The sequence below is a fragment of the Lolium rigidum genome, chromosome 2 (genome assembly GCF_022539505.1).
Source record: "Lolium rigidum isolate FL_2022 chromosome 2, APGP_CSIRO_Lrig_0.1, whole genome shotgun sequence".
NCBI lineage: Eukaryota > Viridiplantae > Streptophyta > Magnoliopsida > Poales > Poaceae > Lolium > Lolium rigidum.
The window spans coordinates 11,325,460-11,350,740 of record NC_061509.1 but is presented as its reverse complement, the minus strand read 5'-3'; the positions used below and the strand labels follow the sequence as shown (position 1 = coordinate 11,350,740).

At 43.1% G+C, this 25,281-nt stretch overlaps 2 pseudogenes; both read left to right on the top strand.

The window, feature by feature from the left end:
• The first annotated feature begins 4,385 nt into the window (after positions 1-4,385).
• LOC124689217 lies at positions 4,386-11,319 on the top strand (annotated as a pseudogene).
• A 6,735-nt stretch (positions 11,320-18,054) lies between these two features.
• LOC124689215 lies at positions 18,055-24,991 on the top strand (annotated as a pseudogene).
• Positions 24,992-25,281: the final 290 nt, after the last annotated feature.

Sequence of the window (25,281 nt, the reverse complement as noted above, 5' to 3'; positions counted from 1 at the left end):
ACCTTCAAACTACTTCTCAATTTGTGTCAATGTTTTATAGCTCATGAGGAAGTATGTGGTGTTTTATCTTTCAACCTTGTCATTTACTTCGACAGACTTTCACCAATGGACTAGTGGCACATCCGTTTATCCAATAATTTTGCAAAAAGAGCTGGAAACGGGGTTCCCAGCCCCAATTAATTAACCTTCATTAATAATTCTCTTCACGTGTTTTGCTCTGATTCATCAGTAAGCAACTTAACCTGCAAATAGATACCCCCCATGGTATGTGAATGTTGGAAGGAACCCGAGGATTCGGTTAGCCATGGCTTGTGTAAGCAAAGGTTGGGGGGAGTGTCATCCATAATAAAACTAAAATGCATGTGTAAACAAAAGAGAAGAGGGATGATTTACCTTGCTGGTAGAAATGACGTCCTTCATGGGAGACGCTCTTGAGAGTCTGGTTGGCGAGGTGGTTAGAGTACCCACTATCATTCGTTGACAACAACAAACACCTCTCAAAATAATTTTCTTTCTGTCTTTGAAAAAAAAATGAAAAGCTGTAGCACATGTTAATCACTGCTTCCCTCTGCGAAGGGTCAATCTTTTACTTTTATGTTGAGTCACTATCATTTCTTTGAGCACCTTCTTGAGAGCATAACTGTCATTCTTAGTATAATATGCTTGTCCCAAAATATGATCAGCTGTGGTATAACTTTGATGCTTTTATCTTTGACAATTTTTTACTTCTAGTCTTTCCATGAACTTCAGAGGTGCCTGGGCATTTATGTTTTGATGTACAAATACATGCAAGCGAGATACCACTTTATCATATCTTTCTATGAACATTGCAATCCTGCTTATGGAAGTGTTTCATGGTGCTTGTTATTAGTTTGTTGGTATCTCTTTCATGATTGATATAGCTATTTGATGACTTTATTTGCATGTATCTTATTATGAATTGCTTAAGCACTTGCCATATCATGAGAATATTTACATCATATGAACAAATGTGTTCGTGAAAGTTCTTTTATCGCACTCAGTTGTTAACTGAATTGCTTGAGGACAAGCAATAAGCTAAGCTTGGGGGAGTTGATACGTCCAAAACGTATCTACTTTTCTGAACACTTTTGCTATTGTTTTGCCTCTAATTTGTGTATTTTGGATACAACTAACATGGACTAACGCTGTTTTCAGCAGAATTGCTCTGGTGTCTCGTTTTTGTGCAGAAATTCAACTTTCAGGAAAATCCTCGGAATTTATGTCAAAGGGCTTATTTTTCCAGAAGAATCACGGAGCCAGAAGGGCAGGCCTGGGGAGGCCCAGGCCCCCCGTACACTAGGCCGGCGCGGCCCGTAGGGGGGGGGGCCGCCCTAGCGTGTGGGCGCCTCGCCAGCCCTCCGACACCCCCTCTGGACTACTTAAGGGTTTCGATCTAACAACGCGAGACGAGAAGTGGAAGTCGCCAGAAACCATCCAGTACGCCGCCACCGTCGCGAAACTCCGTCTTGGGACCAGAAACTCTGTTCTGGCACTCCGTCGGGACGGGGAATTGGAGGGGATCATCGCCGCCATCACCACCGACGCCTCTCCATCGACCAGCCATGTGTCCCCCATCCATGTGTGAGTAATTCCCCCGCTGTAGGCTGAAGGGGATGGTAGGGATTGGATGAGATTGATCATGTAATAGTCATAAGATTGTTAGGGCATGGTGCCTAGTATCCGTAGATGGTACTTTTATGATCTTGTTGCAACTTGTTATGCTTAATGCTTGTCACTAGGGCCCGAGTGCCATGATCTCAGATCTGAACATGTTATTGATTCATGAAGATATTCATTGTTTTATGATCTTATCTGCAAGTTGTATACACATGTTGCTGTCCGGAACCCGATGCCCCAAAGTGACGAAATTGGGACAACCGGAGGGGAAGGCGGTGATGTGAGGATCACATGTGTTCACGGAGTGTTAATGCTTTGCTCCGGTACTCTATTAAAAGAAGTACCTTAATTTCCGAGTAGTTTTCCTACATGCCCGAATGCCACCGGCTGGTAGGACAAAAGATGTTGTGCAAGTTTCTCATTGCGAGCACGTACGACTATATATGGAACACATGCCTATGGATTGATTAGTATTTGGATACCGTTTAATTATTATCTGCAAATGCCCTACCATGATTGTTATATGTATTCTCTCATCCATGCAACTCCCGTTCATCCATCCCCTGTGCTTACAGTATTTTAATCCTGCTGTTTACTATAATCACTACTGCTGTCTTTATTTCACTACTGCTGTTATTTCACTATTCCTACTTGCTACAAAACGGTTGCTACTTGATAAACTCTTGCGAGCAAGTCTGTTTCCAGTGCAGCTGAATTGACAACTCCGCTGTTAAGTCTTACAAGTATTCTTTGTCTCCCCATGTGTCGAATCAATAAATTGGGTAATACTTCCCTCGAAGACTGTTGCGATCCCCTATACTTGTGGGTCATCAGCCCATATGGTCCGCATTGTGTTGTACCTCGTTTTTGTACGACGTGGGGCGGTACTTAGGCGGATGAGATCGTTAACTGATCATGTGACCTCTTTATTTTCTTACGCGAGGTATACATACCGTATCAATATAGACGGGTACACATGGGTTGAATATGTGTTTCGGTGGATCCAACACAGGAAAGAAAAACAACTATAATCCTTAAACAAAGTTTAGAGGGAGCACCGGAGCAGGGCTCGCATGACACGGGTACACTTCGTCCAAATCGGCCGGGCGGATTTTCAAGAGTTCTACGGAACAAAATGACGGTCATGCTCATCCATACCGATATCGATTCATCGGTTATGCTCATCCATACCGATATCGCTTCATCTCAGCCGCCTTTGTGTTCGGATATTTTTTTATAAAAAAGGTCTCAGGAGCTATAGAAGTATCATGTTATTTATAAAGGCCCCAAATTAAATTGTGTTAGCTTTCTTTATACTGTATAAAGGCATCATGTTATTTAAGTATTTAACATGTACGGCACGTGCATTATTATGGGTACTCCATCCCTGCGCGAATAAGTACATGTTTTAATTTTTTGAAAGCTAAATATTTTTAAATTTGATTAAAGTTTTACCCAAATATAGCAACATGCGCACGCCATCAGATTGCTATATAGTATATTATTAAACTAAGTGTCAAGATGAATCTAGCAACGTTAATTTTGTTGAAATATTTGATCACTTTTAGTGGCCTATATTAAATTTTAGATTTTCCTATAAATCTCAAAGTCCACATTGTGGCAGCCCATGTGAGTTGAACCCAAGTTAGTGGCAGCTCACTAGTGAGTGACAAAAGATGGAAAATTTAATCCCACATGGAAAGTTAGAAGGAAGTTAGACCAGGTGGGTTGTTCCACCACTAGTAAGTGAGTGAGAATAGGAGTGGTACATGCACGCTCCTCCTCCTCCTCCTCCTCCTCGCTCGACTTGACACGACGCACGTCGCGATCGTGGTGAGTGGATTGAGCCTCAAGCCGAGACTTTCCTTTCTTTTTGCAGTTCAGGAAAACGAACAGAGTTCTAGAAGATGCGCCGCAGTTAATCGGTTCGGGTCGCTCCCGGATACCGCGAAACACATCATATACACGACTTAGGGTTTCCACCTCTCTCACCTTGCGCCGCCATCATACCCTACTCCAGGGCAGGTCTCCGAACCGCTAGCCTTTGCGATCCTGTACGGGATGTTTGGGAAACGCTCTGCGCGACTGCTCAAGTTCTTCACCACGGGTCGTCTTCCGTCTAAGTCGGACGGTGCTGCCTACCGTAGTCTTCAACGCCGTCTAATTTGACCCGTTGTCCCCGTCATCAACAACGTTACTGCTGCGACTTCATCTGCTACACCTCCACCACCACCTCCACCTGATCGGTACGTGCGACACATCTCAATCTGTTTAGGGATGGATGTTGTACCGTTTGCCCTCGCTATCTGTTCATGTTGATTAATGCATCTAGTATGTTTGAGTTTCACATGTTAGTAGTTGCTGTCGTCATGTTTAATATTCTGGAATTAATTATGAAAATTGTCCCTAATTATCCAATAAATTTAGTGTGATAAATATTGCTACTTTTTTTGAATGAGTTGTTCAAAATTTATAAAGTTTAACTAAAGACATGTTTAAACGTGGACCGAGGGAGTACTTGTAAGTGTAATTTGAGGCTGATCCGGACCGTGCCTTTCCAATTCCAATCCAAGAAGGGTAATAAATGTTTCCGATACGATTCAAAGTCAGTCTTACTAGATGATTATAATAACTACAGTACTCCGTATTGATTTGCTCCATGGCAGCGAGCCGGCCAGGATCTGTTGAGATACTTGTCGTGCTCCATCGATCCGAAACTTGGCACCCTAGCTCGACCGATCCTCATCATGTCCAACTCCGCCGTCGTCCACTTCGAACTCGAGTGCTCGCCGATCGATGAGGATGAGCTCCGCTTCGATCGCGCAATCTACTCCGACATCGTCTCCGCCGGAGGGCACGACTGGCGGATGGCCTGCACGCCGGAAGACGTGGACGGCTTCGTGTCCGTGTACCTCGAGCTCATCAGCGATGATAAGAACGTCGTCACGGTCATCTTTGACGCCGCCATTACGGGCAGCGACCAGGTGGTCGGGCCGTCGTGCTTCTCGCGTCGCAGGACCGTGCTTGTCTACATTAACCATAGACCCGGCGAGTACGAGCGGTCGGGATTCGCCCGGTTCATCCACCGGGGCGACCTCGGCGAGTACGCCTGTAGCAATGGCCGGGTCACGGCCATGTGTGCTGTCTCTGTTCTCGACGGCGATACGCCCACATCGATCGCCAGAGCGCCGCCGTTGCAGGAGAAGAAGGGGATAACCGCGCTGCTCTCTGAAATAGGAGATCATCTCGGTTGCCTGGTGGATTCCGCCGCCTTGTCAGACGTGTCGTTCGTCGTGGGCGGCGACGAGGCGCCGCCGCTCCGCGCCCACCGTGCTATTCTCGCCGCACGCTCGCCGGTCTTCAAGGCGCAGTTCTGCGGCCACATGCTCGAGGCCAACACCGACGCGCTGTCGCTGATCATCACGGTGCCGGACATGGACTCTGAGACGTTCAAGACGATGCTCCGGTTCATGTACACGGACAACCTGCCCGCCGGTCTTGGACACGACGACGAAGGCGAGGACGAGGCGCTCCTGTCTCTTCTTGCCGCGCGCGGCAGATCGGTACGCCCTTGACAGGCTGAATTAAGCTTTTGTGTGCGCGGAAGCTGCTGCGCAACATGACGGTCGACACCTTAATTATTCTGCGAGTTTGTACTATGCGCAATGCCTGGTATTTTTGCTACCGAGTTTGGATTATCAGGAGTTTGACTAGTTAAACCAGTGCCTCATTAGAATTTCCTTGCTAAATAGCAATGCTGACTACAAGTCTGGTTCATTAGTGAAGCGTCATAATTCTACCATAGTCTTGCTGCAGTTCAACCTATATATAGTTAGGTGATTGTCATGACATCCTATTATTTTGTCAACTGAAATGCAGCTTGTGATGTTGCATTCTTCTGCTTCCTTATGATTCATCCACATATCAAATGATGCTTATTACTGGTTTGGTATTAGGTAGAACAAGGACGGGTCCCAGGTTGAGTACACGGTGTGGAAGCCCTTGAGATTTAAGTTGGTTTCTGCCATGCTCGTGGTGTGGACAACATCTTGATTGTAAGTTCATTGAGAATGAACATCTATTTTGAATTGTTTGCATACATTTCTTGTCAATGTTGCAGTGTAAATAAGCTTCATTGTTGATTTGAGGTGCAAACAAAGCTGTAGTATTTCTCATGTGCATTATTATGTCTCTGTTTTCTTACCTTGATGAACTATTCTTTATTTTCGTGAACTACCTTCCAATGTATGATGTGTCGAAACAACAAGCGTTTGAGTGGTGTTTTGTGTCCTGATAATTATGTCTTGTACTTTTTGCTGTTGTAGTTGGCGAAAATTCCATGGACTGATCCATATAACTCTCTTATAATAGACTTCTCCCGATTGTTCTTTCCTTCATAGTATGTAAGTAGGAGATACTATACAGATCTGATCTCAAGTTAACGGTTTGAACCAACAGAAATTAAAATGGCAGTAGCATTTCCCTTGTCATGTGATATTTTTTCATTTGTGTCTGCTATATTTCAAGAAGTCTGAATGTATATTCTTCAGTCTTCACGTACATATGCAGATCAACAAATACTGCACTTGTTATGATTATAGCTTGCTCACCATTCACTGGCGATGCAACAACCAGTACAACATTTATCTAGTGTAGCTTCATTCACTCGATTGGCTACTTAGTTTAATGTGTGCGTTTTACATATTGTTTGGTCCCTTATTGCTAGAATCATATGAAAATCTTTATGGCTTAGAAATATTTACCTAGTTATGTTTAATTGTGCAAAAACATGATCGAAGTGAGTCTGCCATTATCTTGTCATTTAACATTCTAGTCTTTTCTGATATTTTAGTAATTAGCTAGTTGTAAATTAAGTACATTTCTTATTTTGAACAGAACAGAATGGAACAACCATGGTTAAACGAGTGTGGTGGTGTCCGAGGTCACCGCTGTGCTCCTGTCTCCACCACGTTGACAAAGACCAGATCATGGTGTTGCTGCAACCTTGGTGAGGCCATTCATATCTAAATTTTTATTTGTGGGCGATGCAATAGTTCCATGGACCAATTGTTATGTGATGAACCGCTGCTAGTTCATAAATCTTTACTAAAAATGAACTTGCCATGAAGAATGGTTTTAAAATGTAGTTTACCTTGTTCGTTCTACATTGATATCTGATATGTAAATCTTGCAAATATTTTTAGTCACTGAACCTTCATGTATGGTAGATGACGTACTTTTTCCCATCGGATATGCTTTTAAGAGCAAGCTTGTAGTAGTCTGCTATGTGAAATTTAACTCAATTGCATTTGAACCTTTTAACTGGATGATTCTTATTCATGTCTATTTGCGGATTCCTTTTTATGCACTGAATCCTTTTCATAATAGCTTATTCTGCAGGTTGGCACTAGTTTCTTGTACGCACTCTGAACTTACAAGACCACATTTACATTCACTGCAGATGCTCGATGGCACAAAGCAGCAGTAGCAGCTGCTCGCTGTCTCCTAGGTTCTCGCCTCCTTTGCTCTCCATTATCTACATTTTAGCAGCAAGGTAGTAAAATTGACAAGGCATAAGATAGGGTAAATACTATCTATCAGAGTCCGATGGCAAACAATCCGTCGGACCTCACCATCGAACAGACTGGTTCCACTTTTACATCTTTTTTTTCCCACCCTTAACCGTGCGTTGATCAAGATCCTAAATTTTCTGATCATTAATGTCTCCTGATATTTCTCTTCGTATCCCCAATCGATCCCCAAATCCAGACACGCCGCTGACCTTCGTCTCCTCGGCGCTCTACTCCATGATCTCCTCACATCGCCCCAACCTCTCCCACCGTGTTTCTTCTTCCCTCCATGTCATCACCTCCACATCTGCGCCGGCGGCACGCCCGAAGCTCCTCCGCGGGGAGATGTCGTGGAAGCATCACAGACCGGTGCCTAGCTCCACCTCAGCTTCCGCCGTTCTCCCTCGACCCTCTCCAGCACCCCACTGGAAGCTTACTCCCCAGCCGGCAGCTCCACAAGGCCTCGTCTGCCCTTCCGTGTGGCCATTGCAGCCGCTAGCCTCGGCTGCTTCCTCCACACCACAGGTTGCCACGCCCGTTTGCAGCAGCTAGTGGAAAACAAGGTACTAGCTATGACTACGAGCATAGGACATGTCCAATTCTGTTTTCTTTCTAATGAATTTCTTCTCCTGCTGTACTGTCTATATGAAAGTCAAAATTTACGTAATATAGGAGCAAATCTTTGACTCTTTGTACACCAATCCTGGCAAGGAGCTATCAAATTTGTTTACAGATGCATATCTACGTTTGATCTGCCCTCATATGTACTGTGAATCTGTGATATACTAGCATAATATATGTGTTTGATACTTACATGCTTCGGCTCCTTCTTATGTTGTTTCTATTACAATCGAACTTTGGTTCAACCATTTTCAATCATGCTTCGATTACTTACATTTTTTGCACAAGGCGATATCAGTTTTTTGCTTCTTATTATTCCCACTGTTGGTTTAGAAATTGATACAACCACTACTACCAGGCAATGTGCATCTCGCGGCTTCAACACGTCCATCCATGATTCATCTTACAGTGACCGTGCCAACAACTGATGTATCATAGCCTGCGAGGACGACGAGCATGCACAAAGCCTAGCCATGTCTGCTAGCTTCGTCGTGGAATGAAAGAGCTCGACGTTATTGATATTGACTGCATATTATGCTTCACCTTATTGTGCTTCCTTGTATTGCTTATAAACAATATTGATACTAACTGTATATTATGCTTCGCCGTCGTCTGCTTCTTGTGTCCATAGTTGTGCTTCGTCAAGGTTTTCAGATTGCTATGTTATAGAGGTAGTAGCATTTCTTCAGTACATACATTTGGCTCCATATTCTTGTTCCTTTTGCTTCCACCTCATGTTCATTTTGTTTACATGTTATGCTTATTATTAATATTATTTGTAGGCATCACGAAGGAGGCTGAGTTGAGCACCTGTTGAAGAGTTGATTTGTAGCATGGCGGTTGAATGATGCATGGCACGAGTAGTCTATGCATTGCCTCGTCGACGCAAGCCTCACAGTCAAAAAGCAGTGCAATGGCGAGAGAACAATCGACCCGTTGTCTAGGAGTGTGTCGCCGACCGAGCAAATTGCCCCCGTCCAGCAACGGCGGATGCTCACATTATTCTCCTGTAGCAAATTTCCTTTTAGAAACCACATGATGCCTTCATTGGGAGCATCTTTTTATTCGTGAATTTGACATGAGTGTGTAGGAAGAAAATAGAAGAGTCCATGGAAACATAGAATATTATGAACTGAAATTTAAATACTTGTGAAGCATTGTTCTAATTGACAAGAAGCATGTATTTACCTTGTTGGAAGTATAGTTGAATGGTGGTTGCATATATACAATGGATCGGAAGCTCCAATCTCCTATGTATGAAGCACCTAGCTGAAACGATGAAAATACATGTGGTTATCTGTTGAAAATTGTGTTCATGGAAGAAAACTCTTGATTGGATAAGAGTAGCTAAATTTATGTAGAAACAATCCTCACTTGGCTCGAAGCATTTGCAAAATACCCCGGTTTGCTCACTTGCAAAAATAAAATTCTTAATTGCTGGAAGCTATTCTCAAAATAATGTTGTGATGTTTCCTGTTCAAAAGTAAAATACCCAGTTTCGTAGGATAAATATTAGTTAATCCAGCGTGAAAACTTATTATCCAAGACGATGGAAACATAATTTCGCCGTGTTTCAATTAACCTGTACTCTGGAAGCATATTTTTAAAACATGGAAGAAAAATTAAGATATGTCAGAAGCAAATCTGCAAATATCCATAAAAAGTGTCGATTACCAGGGAAAACAAGGTTAGGAAAAATAGTTTCCTAAAAATTTGCTTCCTAATATGTGGAATCTGTTTCCTAAATACCGTATAAGCAATTAACGGCGGCTACCAGAATGAAGAGGAGAGCAAAATCAGCATACTTGACAAATTCAAGACGGAAGCATTCAGTTGGAGAATTTAAGACGGAAGCACTTAATTGTCCACAAATTCCAGGGATTAGACGTGGCTCTGTTTGACGATCGTACGGACCAGCAACTTGCAATCGGAGGGATGAGCACTGGTCCGATGGGAAGCCTAAATCGGGATCCGATTGCTAGTGGTGCCCATAAGATAGAATCGAATTTATAGAATTACATGGTTGATTGATTTGAGCCCTTGAATGCTCGCCGGAAGACCAATCAAATCTGAAGCATGCAAATTATTCACCATTTATCATATCATCTTCATATCTTGTCTACTGTCTAGTTATTCGTGTCTATGTGTGGCGTCAAGTACTTTTGATGTATGTCTATGTCAAACCATTTATATATGTTACTTTGAAGCCGCTATGTGTATGACTAGTTAATTGTCATGTAGATTGAGTCAGATTTGTTTGTTTTGGTGTGTTGAACTGCTCTCTAAGTAGTAACTCATGGTGACCAGTATCTTGAGCAGCTTTTCAGCCATTACTGTTGTGCTGCTACATGTTGAATTTTCCAAATTTCCGTGTTGAACACATAATGTGTAGGTGAGCAGATTGCTAGGAGTTGATATACTCGTCCCCTTTAATCTAACCAGAAAAAATCTGTCAATTTGGGTTGGGTTCCTATTTGGGATTAAGAAACCCGGTCTCCATTTTGGAGGAACAGATTGGCCTGAAGACCAAAACGACGGAACCAAAAAAACTTAAATAGTCGAATGTCCAGCTACAGTCGACTTGTCTAGCTTGTTGCATCTTGCAAATAAAGAGTATCCAATAGAGTGTCATAAATAGGAGTAGATTTTCATCTTGAACATTTTAGGAGTTAAGTTATATTGAATATTCTGTTGTGCTTGCTGACTGCCTTGCAAGTAGCCTTTTACCATACTTCCTTTGTATTCACAGTAGTTTTTGAAACTGTGAAATAGAATTCACAAGATTATTCTTCTTGAACAATTTCAGGGTTATTTGATATGGAGAATGGAACCCAGGAGCTGAAGAGCGACCTCAAGGACCTCCACATCGATACCACAATGTAAGTAGATGAATGATCAAGAATTCAAACTTGTAATCATCTATATTTGTTCCAGGTTGTTTGCTGCAAAATCTGTTGTCCAGTGTTTTACATGTATTCGTGTTCACAAGAGTTTTTGAAAGTGTGAAAGAAAAATAAATAGTGAACTGATCATGTTCTTCACTTGCTACCACTCGTGGATTGTATTCATCCAACTTATAGTGTGAACGTTTTCAAAGGTCAAGTGTTTCTTTGCTTGTTGTGTGAAATCAGATTGACAACACCATAGTTAGTTCTTATATTATGTGGTGGAGTCTGGAATGTGTCCACTTTGGTCAGATATTATGAACTAGTCTGTTCTTCATTGAGATTATAGGAATTAGTTAATGCTGAATATTGTGGTGTACTTGCTGCCTGATCCTATCTGTATTGGATATGATCTTTAGGGAAAAACATATATTATACAAATCAAGCCATGCTAACTCTTTTTTTTTGCAACATTCCAGTTACAACAGAACGTTCTAAAAACTCATGTTACTTATGCATGCAGGGTCTTGCAGGTTGATACACTGCTGGGGAAGACGATGAAACAGGCGGAGATGAGAGAGAGACACTCGATGCTGCAGCAGTGACAAATTCCTGCTCTTGAGATGGCCATCATGGCTCTTGCTGAAATTTTGTCAATGAAGAAGTTAAGTTGTGAAAGTTTGGGAGCAGCCTTTGAACCAGCTTGGTTTTCTATGTAGAAGTAGTTTTGTGTTCTTAGGAGCTAATGAGTCCTCCTGATTGTATTGAGTGCTAATCACATACACAACATGCTAGTTTGCTCTCGCGTATAGTATTTCATGATTGACTAAGACCAGCAGAATATACTATTGAGTGTAACTTGTTATGTAAATGAAGAGTGCTGCTATGCGTACCGACTTTCAATGTCCGATCCCTGCACGGCGCCAGGTATCTGTGTGAGAAAAGAACCAAAACTAGAGCATGCCGCCGAACAGTTGCCGGACATGAATCATAGAAGAGTCGTACGACAAAGTATTTTCGGTAAATAAAAATGCAGTATTTGAAACTGATTGGCATTTTGTCCTGCTGATTTGATCTCGGCTGGAGATAAAAGCAGTATTTGAAACGTTACTTCCGGGGCTTGGATTTGCATCTCATCTGTGAGATAAAAGCAGTATTGATTTGGATGTGTACGCTGGGCTCTAATTTTCACTTGAACCTGCGGGCTCATTTGATGTTATACCATTCTGTGCCTAATTGATACATGTATTTTCCTAGCTTGAAAATGTACTGAAACGAAGAGTATTGTTAGAAATAAATTAGCGTCATAACTAGGCTAATAAGGCAGTTAACATTTTCATCAAAATAACTGCATAGCAGTTAGAATTATAGCGTTGTCCAAACACTGTGTACATCGAACAGTCGCTACACCTTTTGGAAGCGAGGTAAACCTTGTAACCGACATTGTCAAGCATATGTTGGGGACCTATAAATACCTCACAGTCACAATCAATAGGATCATTCATTTTCCTTTCATTCTTTGTAAATGTTAAAAAGGAAATGTATAATAATACTTGAAAAATGATACAGTGCCCCTATATATCTGCCAAATAATCATATCATACTGATCTTGCTAACGGGCAATTAATGCCGTGAAGCAAATAGAGTAGTAGCCTCCTCGAATCCACACCTTGATTTAACTTTCTCCCTGATACCGGGAAGGCCAAAAGGCGCTGGCGCAAGAAGCGAGGATAATATGTGGGTGCATGCAAATTAAGGTACTAAGAGAAAGAATGCCGGGGACTTTTCCACGCACTATAAATACTGAAACCGATAGTATTAGCTAGCTTCCCTAGAAAAGAGCGATCCGCGTGATACCTGCCTAGGCCAATCATGTATTCCCTGATATCTATCGTTGCCACGGATGACCTGTGTTTCCTCACCCATGCATCCTCTATAAGTACAAGGTCATCGCCAGAAGCCGCGTGCGGGATGCGTGTGTGATTTAGACTTTGACTTTTACTTGTCGAGGAGAGGAGAGGAGAGTGAGCACCATTGCCGGCCGATTCTGCAAATGGAGTGGTGACGGTGGCAGCGATGAGGCGAGAGGGGACGCCATGGTCGGCCGATTCTGTGAGCGGAGAATTGACGGCAGCAGCGACAAGGTCAGGGCACACTCTGTGAGAAGAGAGGTATTTCTTCTTCGTTGGTCGCATGCACTTTTCCGCCGCTCTGTTGACCTCGCCGTCGCAGCGCTCCAGGCCGGCCGGCCGGACCGCCCTCGACGTCGTCGAGCTCGTAGTACGTATACATTACACAGGGAGTATACCTAATCTTCCCGTCGTTCATCATCACCACCGCTTCTCTCTCTCTCTCCATATATTCTAGCTCTCGAGCAGATTGAAACTGTTACTAGGAATTTTAACAAAGAAAATGCTACGGACCAATACCTAGTCAGTTAGGGGTTGCATACGTGTTCTAACAAATCCATCTTTCTACGCGCGCCACACGTACCGTAGGTGCGGGAGCTGGAGAACTGCCCGCACTTCAACGCCGGAAAGGGATCCGTGCCGACGAGCGACGGCACTGCCGAGACAACCTGATGACGAGCGTGGCCATCGACTCCTCCGGCAACCTCGGCGACGGCGACGTCCACTTGCGGTCTCGTGAACAAGATGGCTGGCAGGATCGACGACACCCCGATCATCGGCGCGGGCACCTACGCCAGCCCTCTCTGCGCGGTGTCCGCCACGGGCAAGGGCGAGTCCATCATCCGGCACACGGTAGCGCACGATGTGGCGGCCCTGATGGAGCACCGGGGCCTGCCGCTGAAGGAGGCTGCCGCGCGCATCGTAGCAGGCGTGCCCAGAGGCGACGTCGGCCTGGTGGCCGTGTCGGCCGCCGGGAAGGTTAGCATGGTGTACAACACGTCAGGAATGTTTAGGGCGTGCGCCACGGAGGATGGCTACATTTGAACCTTCAAACTACTTCTCAATTTGTGTCAATGTTTTATAGCTCATGAGGAAGTATGTGGTGTTTTATCTTTCAACCTTGTCATTTACTTCTGACAGACTTTCACCAATGGACTAGTGGCACATCCGTTTATCCAATAATTTTGCAAAAAGAGCTGGAAACGGGGTTCCCAGCCCCAATTAATTAACCTTCATTAATAATTCTCTTCACGTGTTTTGCTCTGATTCATCAGTAAGCAACTTAACCTGCAAATAGATACTCCCCCATGGTATGTGAATGTTGGAAGGAACCCGAGGATTCGGTTAGCCATGGCTTGTGTAAGCAAAGGTTGGGGGGAGTGTCATCCATAATAAAACTAAAATGCATGTGTAAACAAAAGAGAAGAGGGATGATTTACCTTGCTGGTAGAAATGACGTCCTTCATGGGAGACGCTCTTGAGAGTCCGGTTGGCGAGGTGGTTAGAGTACCCACTATCATTCGTTGACAACAACAAACACCTCTCAAAATAATTTTCTTTCTGTCTTTGAAAAAAAAATGAAAAGCTGTAGCACATGTTAATCACTGCTTCCCTCTCGCGAAGGGTCAATCTTTTACTTTTATGTTGAGTCACTATCATTTCTTTGAGCACCTTCTTGAGAGCATAACTGTCATTCTTAGTATAATATGCTTGTCCCAAAATATGATCAGCTGTGGTATAACTTTGATGCTTTTATCTTTGACAATTTTTTACTTCTAGTCTTTCTATGAACTTCAGAGGTGCCTGGGCATTTATGTTTTGCTGTGCAAATACAGGCAAGCGAGATACCACTTTATCATATCTTTCTATGAACATTGCAATCCTGCTTATGGAAGTGTTTCATGGTGCTTGTTATTAGTTTGTTGGTATCTCTTTCATGATTGATATCGCTATTAGATGACTTTATTTGCATGTATCTTATTATGAATTGCTTAAGCACTTGCCATATCATGAGAATATTTACATCATATGAACAAATGTGTTCGTGAAAGTTCTTTTATCGCACTCAGTTGTTAACTGAATTGCTTGAGGACAAGCAATAAGCTAAGCTTGGGGGAGTTGATACGTCCAAAACGTATCTACTTTTCTGAACACTTTTGCTATTGTTTTGCCTCTAATTTGTGTATTTTGGATACAACTAACATGGACTAACGCCGTTTTTAGCAGAATTGCTCTGGTGTCTCGTTTTTGTGCAGAAATTCAACTTTCAGAAAAATCCTCGGAATTTATGTCAAAGGGCTTATTTTTCCAGAAGAATCACGGAGCCAGAAGGGCAGGCCTGGGGGAGGCCCAGGCCCCCGCACACTAGGCCGGCGCGGCCTGTAGGGGGGGGGGGGCCGCCCTAGCGTGTGGGCGCCTCGCCAGCCTCTGACACCCCCCTCTGGACTACTTAAGGGTTTCGATCTAACAACGCGAGACGAGAAGTGGAAGTCGCCAGAAACCATCCAGTACGCCGCCACCGTCGCGAAACTCCGTCTTGGGACCAGAAACTCTGTTCTGGCACTCCGTCGGGACGGGAATTGGAGGGGATCATCGCCGCCATCACCACCGACGCCTCTCCATCGACCAGCCATGTGTCCCCCATCCATGTGTGAGTAATTCCCCCGCTGTAGGCTGAAGGGGATGGTAGGGATTGGATGAGATTGATCATGTAATAGTCATAAGATTGTTAGGGCATGGTGCCTAGTATCCGTAGATGGTACTTTTATGATCTTGTTGCAACTTGTTATGCTTAATGCTTGTCACTAGGGCCCGAGTGCCATGATCTCAGATCTGAACATGTTATTGATTCATGAAGATATTCATTGTTTTATGATCTTATCTGCAAGTTGTATACACATGTTGCTGTCCGGAACCCGATGCCCCAAAGTGACAGAAATTGGGACAACCGGAGGGGAAGGCGGTGATGTGAGGATCACATGTGTTCACGGAGTGTTAATGCTTTGCTCCGGTACTCTATTAAAAGAAGTACCTTAATTTCCAGTAGTTTTCCTACATGCCCGAATGCCACCGGCTGGTAGGACAAAAGATGTTGTGCAAGTTTCTCATTGCGAGCACGTACGACTATATATGGAACACATGCCTATGGATTGATTAGTATTTGGATACCGTTTAATTATTATCTGCAAATGCCCTACCATGATTGTTATATGTATTCTCTCATCCATGCAACTCCCGTTCATCCATCCCTGTGCTTACAGTATTTTAATCCTGCTGTTTACTATAATCACTACTGCTGTCTTTATTTCACTACTGCTGTTATTTCACTATTCCTACTGCTACAAAACGGTTGCTACTGATAAACTCTTGCGAGCAAGTCTGTTTCCAGGTGCAGCTGAATTGACAACTCCGCTGTTAAGTCTTACAAGTATTCTTTGTCTCCCCATGTGTCGAATCAATAAATTGGGTAATACTTCCCTCGAAGACTGTTGCGATCCCCTATACTTGTGGGTCATCAGCCCATAGGGTCCGCATTGTGTTGTACCTCGTTTTTGTACGACGTGGGGCGGTACTTAGGCGGATGAGATCGTTAACTGATCATGTGACCTCTTTATTTTCTTACGCGAGGTATACATACCGTATCAATATAGACGGGTACACATGGGTTGAATATGTGTTTCGGTGGATCCAACACAGGAAAGAAAAACAACTATAATCCTTAAACAAAGTTTAGAGGGAGCACCGGAGCAGGGCTCGCATGACACGGGTACACTTCGTCCAAATCGGCCGGGCGGATTTTCAAGAGTTCTACGGAACAAAATGACGGTCATGCTCATCCATACCGATATCGATTCATCGGTTATGCTCATCCATACCGATATCGCTTCATCTCAGCCGCCTTTGTGTTCGGATATTTTTTTATAAAAAAGGTCTCAGGAGCTATAGAAGTATCATGTTATTTATAAAGGCCCCAAATTAAATTGTGTTAGCTTTCTTTATACTGTATAAAGGCATCATGTTATTTAAGTATTTAACATGTACGGCACGTGCATTATTATGGGTACTCCATCCCTGCGCGAATAAGTACATGTTTTAATTTTTTGAAAGCTAAATATTTTTAAATTTGATTAAAGTTTTACCCAAATATAGCAACATGCGCACGCCATCAGATTGCTATATAGTATATTATTAAACTAAGTGTCAAGATGAATCTAGCAACGTTAATTTTGTTGAAATATTTGATCACTTTTAGTGGCCTATATTAAATTTTAGATTTTCCTATAAATCTCAAAGTCCACATTGTGGCAGCCCATGTGAGTTGAACCCAAGTTAGTGGCAGCTCACTAGTGAGTGACAAAAGATGGAAAATTTAATCCCATATGGAAAGTTAGAAGGAAGTTAGACCAGGTGGGTTGTTCCACCACTAGTAAGTGAGTGAGAATAGGAGTGGTACATGCACGCTCCTCCTCCTCCTCCTCCTCCTCGCTCGACTTGACACGACGCACGTCGCGATCGTGGTGAGTGGATTGAGCCTCAAGCCGAGACTTTCCTTTCTTTTTGCAGTTCAGGAAAACGAACAGAGTTCTAGAAGATGCGCCGCAGTTAATCGGTTCGGGTCGCTCCCGGATACCGCAGAAACACATCATATACACGACTTAGGGTTTCCACCTCTCTCACCTTGCGCCGCCATCATACCCTACTCCAGGGCAGGTCTCCGAACCGCTAGCCTTTGCGATCCTGTACGGGATGTTTGGGAAACGCTCTGCGCGACTGCTCAAGTTCTTCACCACGGGTCGTCTTCCGTCTAAGTCGGACGGTGCTGCCTACCGTAGTCTTCAACGCCGTCTAATTTGACCCGTTGTCCCCGTCATCAACAACGTTACTGCTGCGACTTCATCTGCTACACCTCCACCACCACCTCCACCTGATCGGTACGTGCGACACATCTCAATCTGTTTAGGGATGGATGTTGTACCGTTTGCCCTGCTACTGTTCATGTTGATTAATGCATCTAGTATGTTTGAGTTTCACATGTTAGTAGTTGCTGTCGTCATGTTTAATATTCTGGAATTAATTATGAAAATTGTCCCTAATTATCCAATAAATTTAGTGTGATAAATATTGCTACTTTTTTTGAATGAGTTGTTCAAAATTTATAAAGTTTAACTAAAGACATGTTTAAACGTGGACCGAGGGAGTACTTGTAAGTGTAATTTGAGGCTGATCCGGACCGTGCCTTTCCAATTCCAATCCAAGAAGGGTAATAAATGTTTCCGATACGATTCAAAGTCAGTCTTACTAGATGATTATAATAACTACAGTACTCCGTATTGATTTGCTCCATGGCAGCGAGCCGGCCAGGATCTGTTGAGATACTTGTCGTGCTCCATCGATCCGAAACTTGGCACCCTAGCTCGACCGATCCTCATCATGTCCAACTCCGCCGTCGTCCACTTCGAACTCGAGTGCTCGCCGATCGATGAGGATGAGCTCCGCTTCGATCGCGCAATCTACTCCGACATCGTCTCCGCCGGAGGGCACGACTGGCGGATGGCCTGCACGCCGGAAGACGTGGACGGCTTCGTGTCCGTGTACCTCGAGCTCATCAGCGATGATAAGAACGTCGTCACGGTCATCTTTGACGCCGCCATTACGGGCAGCGACCAGGTGGTCGGGCCGTCGTGCTTCTCGCGTCGCAGGACCGTGCTTGTCTACATTAACCATAGACCCGGCGAGTACGAGCGGTCGGGATTCGCCCGGTTCATCCACCGGGGCGACCTCGGCGAGTACGCCTGTAGCAATGGCCGGGTCACGGCCATGTGTGCTGTCTCTGTTCTCGACGGCGATACGCCCACATCGATCGCCAGAGCGCCGCCGTTGCAGGAGAAGAAGGGGATAACCGCGCTGCTCTCTGAAATAGGAGATCATCTCGGTTGCCTGGTGGATTCCGCCGCCTTGTCAGACGTGTCGTTCGTCGTGGGCGGCGACGAGGCGCCGCCGCTCCGCGCCCACCGTGCTATTCTCGCCGCACGCTCGCCGGTCTTCAAGGCGCAGTTCTGCGGCCACATGCTCGAGGCCAACACCGACGCGCTGTCGCTGATCATCACGGTGCCGGACATGGACTCTGAGACGTTCAAGACGATGCTCCGGTTCATGTACACGGACAACCTGCCCGCCGGTCTTGGACACGACGACGAAGGCGAGGACGAGGCGCTCCTGTCTCTTCTTGCCGCGCGCGGCAGATCGGTACGCCCTTGACAGGCTGAATTAAGCTTTTGTGTGCGCGGAAGCTGCTGCGCAACATGACGGTCGACACCTTAATTATTCTGCGAGTTTGTACTATGCGCAATGCCTGGTATTTTTGCTACCGAGTTTGGATTATCAGGAGTTTGACTAGTTAAACCAGTGCCTCATTAGAATTTCCTTGCTAAATAGCAATGCTGACTACAAGTCTGGTTCATTAGTGAAGCGTCATAATTCTACCATAGTCTTGCTGCAGTTCAACCTATATATAGTTAGGTGATTGTCATGACATCCTATTATTTTGTCAACTGAAATGCAGCTTGTGATGTTGCATTCTTCTGCTTCCTTATGATTCATCCACATATCAAATGATGCTTATTACTGGTTTGGTATTAGGTAGAACAAGGACGGGTCCCAGGTTGAGTACACGGTGTGGAAGCCCTTGAGATTTAAGTTGGTTTCTGCCATGCTCGTGGTGTGGACAACATCTTGATTGTAAGTTCATTGAGAATGAACATCTATTTTGAATTGTTTGCATACATTTCTTGTCAATGTTGCAGTGTAAATAAGCTTCATTGTTGATTTGAGGTGCAAACAAAGCTGTAGTATTTCTCATGTGCATTATTATGTCTCTGTTTTCTTACCTTGATGAACTATTCTTTATTTTCGTGAACTACCTTCCAATGTATGATGTGTCGAAACAACAAGCGTTTGAGTGGTGTTTTGTGTCCTGATAATTATGTCTTGTACTTTTTGCTGTTGTAGTTGGCGAAAATTCCATGGACTGATCCATATAACTCTCTTATAATAGACTTCTCCCGATTGTTCTTTCCTTCATAGTATGTAAGTAGGAGATACTATACAGATCTGATCTCAAGTTAACGGTTTGAACCAACAGAAATTAAAATGGCAGTAGCATTTCCCTTGTCATGTGATATTTTTTCATTTGTGTCTGCTATATTTCAAGAAGTCTGAATGTATATTCTTCAGTCTTCACGTACATATGCAGATCAACAAATACTGCACTTGTTATGATTATAGCTTGCTCACCATTCACTGGCGATGCAACAACCAGTACAACATTTATCTAGTGTAGCTTCATTCACTCGATTGGCTACTTAGTTTAATGTGTGCGTTTTACATATTGTTTGGTCCCTTATTGCTAGAATCATATGAAAATCTTTATGGCTTAGAAATATTTACCTAGTTATGTTTAATTGTGCAAAAACATGATCGAAGTGAGTCTGCCATTATCTTGTCATTTAACATTCTAGTCTTTTCTGATATTTTAGTAATTAGCTAGTTGTAAATTAAGTACATTTCTTATTTTGAACAGAACAGAATGGAACAACCATGGTTAAACGAGTGTGGTGGTGTCCGAGGTCACCGCTGTGCTCCTGTCTCCACCACGTTGACAAAGACCAGATCATGGTGTTGCTGCAACCTTGGTGAGGCCATTCATATCTAAATTTTTATTTGTGGGCGATGCAATAGTTCCATGGACCAATTGTTATGTGATGAACCGCTGCTAGTTCATAAATCTTTACTAAAAATGAACTTGCCATGAAGAATGGTTTTAAAATGTAGTTTACCTTGTTCGTTCTACATTGATATCTGATATGTAAATCTTGCAAATATTTTTAGTCACTGAACCTTCATGTATGGTAGATGACGTACTTTTTCCCATCGGATATGCTTTTAAGAGCAAGCTTGTAGTAGTCTGCTATGTGAAATTTAACTCAATTGCATTTGAACCTTTTAACTGGATGATTCTTATTCATGTCTATTTGCGGATTCCTTTTTATGCACTGAATCCTTTTCATAATAGCTTATTCTGCAGGTTGGCACTAGTTTCTTGTACGCACTCTGAACTTACAAGACCACATTTACATTCACTGCAGATGCTCGATGGCACAAAGCAGCAGTAGCAGCTGCTCGCTGTCTCCTAGGTTCTCGCCTCCTTTGCTCTCCATTATCTACATTTTAGCAGCAAGGTAGTAAAATTGACAAGGCATAAGATAGGGTAAATACTATCTATCAGAGTCCGATGGCAAACAATCCGTCGGACCTCACCATCGAACAGACTGGTTCCACTTTTACATCTTTTTTTTCCCACCCTTAACCGTGCGTTGATCAAGATCCTAAATTTTCTGATCATTAATGTCTCCTGATATTTCTCTTCGTATCCCCAATCGATCCCCAAATCCAGACACGCCGCTGACCTTCGTCTCCTCGGCGCTCTACTCCATGATCTCCTCACATCGCCCCAACCTCTCCCACCGTGTTTCTTCTTCCCCTCCATGTCATCACCTCCACATCTGCGCCGGCGGCACGCCCGAAGCTCCTCCGCGGGGAGATGTCGTGGAAGCATCACAGACCGGTGCCTAGCTCCACCTCAGCTTCCGCCGTTCTCCCTCGACCCTCTCCAGCACCCCACTGGAAGCTTACTCCCCAGCCGGCAGCTCCACAAGGCCTCGTCTGCCCTTCCGTGTGGCCATTGCAGCCGCTAGCCTCGGCTGCTTCCTCCACACCACAGGTTGCCACGCCCGTTTGCAGCAGCTAGTGGAAAACAAGGTACTAGCTATGACTACGAGCATAGGACATGTCCAATTCTGTTTTCTTTCTAATGAATTTCTTCTCCTGCTGTACTGTCTATATGAAAGTCAAAATTTACGTAATATAGGAGCAAATCTTTGACTCTTTGTACACCAATCCTGGCAAGGAGCTATCAAATTTGTTTACAGATGCATATCTACGTTTGATCTGCCCTCATATGTACTGTGAATCTGTGATATACTAGCATAATATATGTGTTTGATACTTACATGCTTCGGCTCCTTCTTATGTTGTTTCTATTACAATCGAACTTTGGTTCAACCATTTTCAATCATGCTTCGATTACTTACATTTTTTGCACAAGGCGATATCAGTTTTTTGCTTCTTATTATTCCCACTGTTGGTTTAGAAATTGATACAACCACTACTACCAGGCAATGTGCATCTCGCGGCTTCAACACGTCCATCCATGATTCATCTTACAGTGACCGTGCCAACAACTGATGTATCATAGCCTGCGAGGACGACGAGCATGCACAAAGCCTAGCCATGTCTGCTAGCTTCGTCGTGGAATGAAAGAGCTCGACGTTATTGATATTGACTGCATATTATGCTTCACCTTATTGTGCTTCCTTGTATTGCTTATAAACAATATTGATACTAACTGTATATTATGCTTCGCCGTCGTCTGCTTCTTGTGTCCATAGTTGTGCTTCGTCAAGGTTTTCAGATTGCTATGTTATAGAGGTAGTAGCATTTCTTCAGTACATACATTTGGCTCCATATTCTTGTTCCTTTTGCTTCCACCTCATGTTCATTTTGTTTACATGTTATGCTTATTATTAATATTATTTGTAGGCATCACGAAGGAGGCTGAGTTGAGCACCTGTTGAAGAGTTGATTTGTAGCATGGCGGTTGAATGATGCATGGCACGAGTAGTCTATGCATTGCCTCGTCGACGCAAGCCTCACAGTCAAAAAGCAGTGCAATGGCGAGAGAACAATCGACCCGTTGTCTAGGAGTGTGTCGCCGACCGAGCAAATTGCCCCCGTCCGAGCAACGGCGGATGCTCACATTATTCTCCTGTAGCAAATTTCCTTTTAGAAACCACATGATGCCTTCATTGGGAGCATCTTTTTATTCGTGAATTTGACATGAGTGTGTAGGAAGAAAATAGAAGAGTCCATGGAAACATAGAATATTATGAACTGAAATTTAAATACTTGTGAAGCATTGTTCTAATTGACAAGAAGCATGTATTTACCTTGTTGGAAGTATAGTTGAATGGTGGTTGCATATATACAATGGATCGGAAGCTCCAATCTCCTATGTATGAAGCACCTAGCTGAAACGATGAAAATACATGTGGTTATCTGTTGAAAATTGTGTTCATGGAAGAAAACTCTTGATTGGATAAGAGTAGCTAAATTTATGTAGAAACAATCCTCACTTGGCTCGAAGCATTTGCAAAATACCCCGGTTTGCTCACTTGCAAAAATAAAATTCTTAATTGCTGGAAGCTATTCTCAAAATAATGTTGTGATGTTTCCTGTTCAAAAGTAAAATACCCAGTTTCGTAGGATAAATATTAGTTAATCCAGCGTGAAAACTTATTATCCAAGACGATGGAAACATAATTTCGCCGTGTTTCAATTAACCTGTACTCTGGAAGCATATTTTTAAAACATGGAAGAAAAATTAAGATATGTCAGAAGCAAATCTGCAAATATCCATAAAAAGTGTCGATTACCAGGGAAAACAAGGTTAGGAAAAATAGTTTCCTAAAAATTTGCTTCCTAATATGTGGAATCTGTTTCCTAAATACCGTATAAGCAATTAACGGCGGCTACCAGAATGAAGAGGAGAGCAAAATCAGCATACTTGACAAATTCAAGACGGAAGCATTCAGTTGGAGAATTTAAGACGGAAGCACTTAATTGTCCACAAATTCCAGGGATTAGACGTGGCTCTGTTTGACGATCGTACGGACCAGCAACTTGCAATCGGAGGGATGAGCACTGGTCCGATGGGAAGCCTAAATCGGGATCCGATTGCTAGTGGTGCCCATAAGATAGAATCGAATTTATAGAATTACATGGTTGATTGATTTGAGCCCTTGAATGCTCGCCGGAAGACCAATCAAATCTGAAGCATGCAAATTATTCACCATTTATCATATCATCTTCATATCTTGTCTACTGTCTAGTTATTCGTGTCTATGTGTGGCGTCAAGTACTTTTGATGTATGTCTATGTCAAACCATTTATATATGTTACTTTGAAGCCGCTATGTGTATGACTAGTTAATTGTCATGTAGATTGAGTCAGATTTGTTTGTTTTGGTGTGTTGAACTGCTCTCTAAGTAGTAACTCATGGTGACCAGTATCTTGAGCAGCTTTTCAGCCATTACTGTTGTGCTGCTACATGTTGAATTTTCCAAATTTCCGTGTTGAACACATAATGTGTAGGTGAGCAGATTGCTAGGAGTTGATATACTCGTCCCCTTTAATCTAACCAGAAAAAATCTGTCAATTTGGGTTGGGTTCCTATTTGGGATTAAGAAACCCGGTCTCCATTTTGGAGGAACAGATTGGCCTGAAGACCAAAACAGACGGAACCAAAAAAACTTAAATAGTCGAATGTCCAGCTACAGTCGACTTGTCTAGCTTGTTGCATCTTGCAAATAAAGAGTATCCAATAGAGTGTCATAAATAGGAGTAGATTTTCATCTTGAACATTTTAGGAGTTAAGTTATATTGAATATTCTGTTGTGCTTGCTGACTGCCTTGCAAGTAGCCTTTTACCATACTTCCTTTGTATTCACAGTAGTTTTTGAAACTGTGAAATAGAATTCACAAGATTATTCTTCTTGAACAATTTCAGGGTTATTTGATATGGAGAATGGAACCCAGGAGCTGAAGAGCGACCTCAAGGACCTCCACATCGATACCACAATGTAAGTAGATGAATGATCAAGAATTCAAACTTGTAATCATCTATATTTGTTCCAGGTTGTTTGCTGCAAAATCTGTTGTCCAGTGTTTTACATGTATTCGTGTTCACAAGAGTTTTTGAAAGTGTGAAAGAAAAATAAATAGTGAACTGATCATGTTCTTCACTTGCTACCACTCGTGGATTGTATTCATCCAACTTATAGTGTGAACGTTTTCAAAGGTCAAGTGTTTCTTTGCTTGTTGTGTGAAATCAGATTGACAACACCATAGTTAGTTCTTATATTATGTGGTGGAGTCTGGAATGTGTCCACTTTGGTCAGATATTATGAACTAGTCTGTTCTTCATTGAGATTATAGGAATTAGTTAATGCTGAATATTGTGGTGTACTTGCTGCCTGATCCTATCTGTATTGGATATGATCTTTAGGGAAAAACATATATTATACAAATCAAGCCATGCTAACTCTTTTTTTTTGCAACATTCCAGTTACAACAGAACGTTCTAAAAACTCATGTTACTTATGCATGCAGGGTCTTGCAGGTTGATACACTGCTGGGGAAGACGATGAAACAGGCGGAGATGAGAGAGAGACACTCGATGCTGCAGCAGTGACAAATTCCTGCTCTTGAGATGGCCATCATGGCTCTTGCTGAAATTTTGTCAATGAAGAAGTTAAGTTGTGAAAGTTTGGGAGCAGCCTTTGAACCAGCTTGGTTTTCTATGTAGAAGTAGTTTTGTGTTCTTAGGAGCTAATGAGTCCTCCTGATTGTATTGAGTGCTAATCACATACACAACATGCTAGTTTGCTCTCGCGTATAGTATTTCATGATTGACTAAGACCAGCAGAATATACTATTGAGTGTAACTTGTTATGTAAATGAAGAGTGCTGCTATGCGTACCG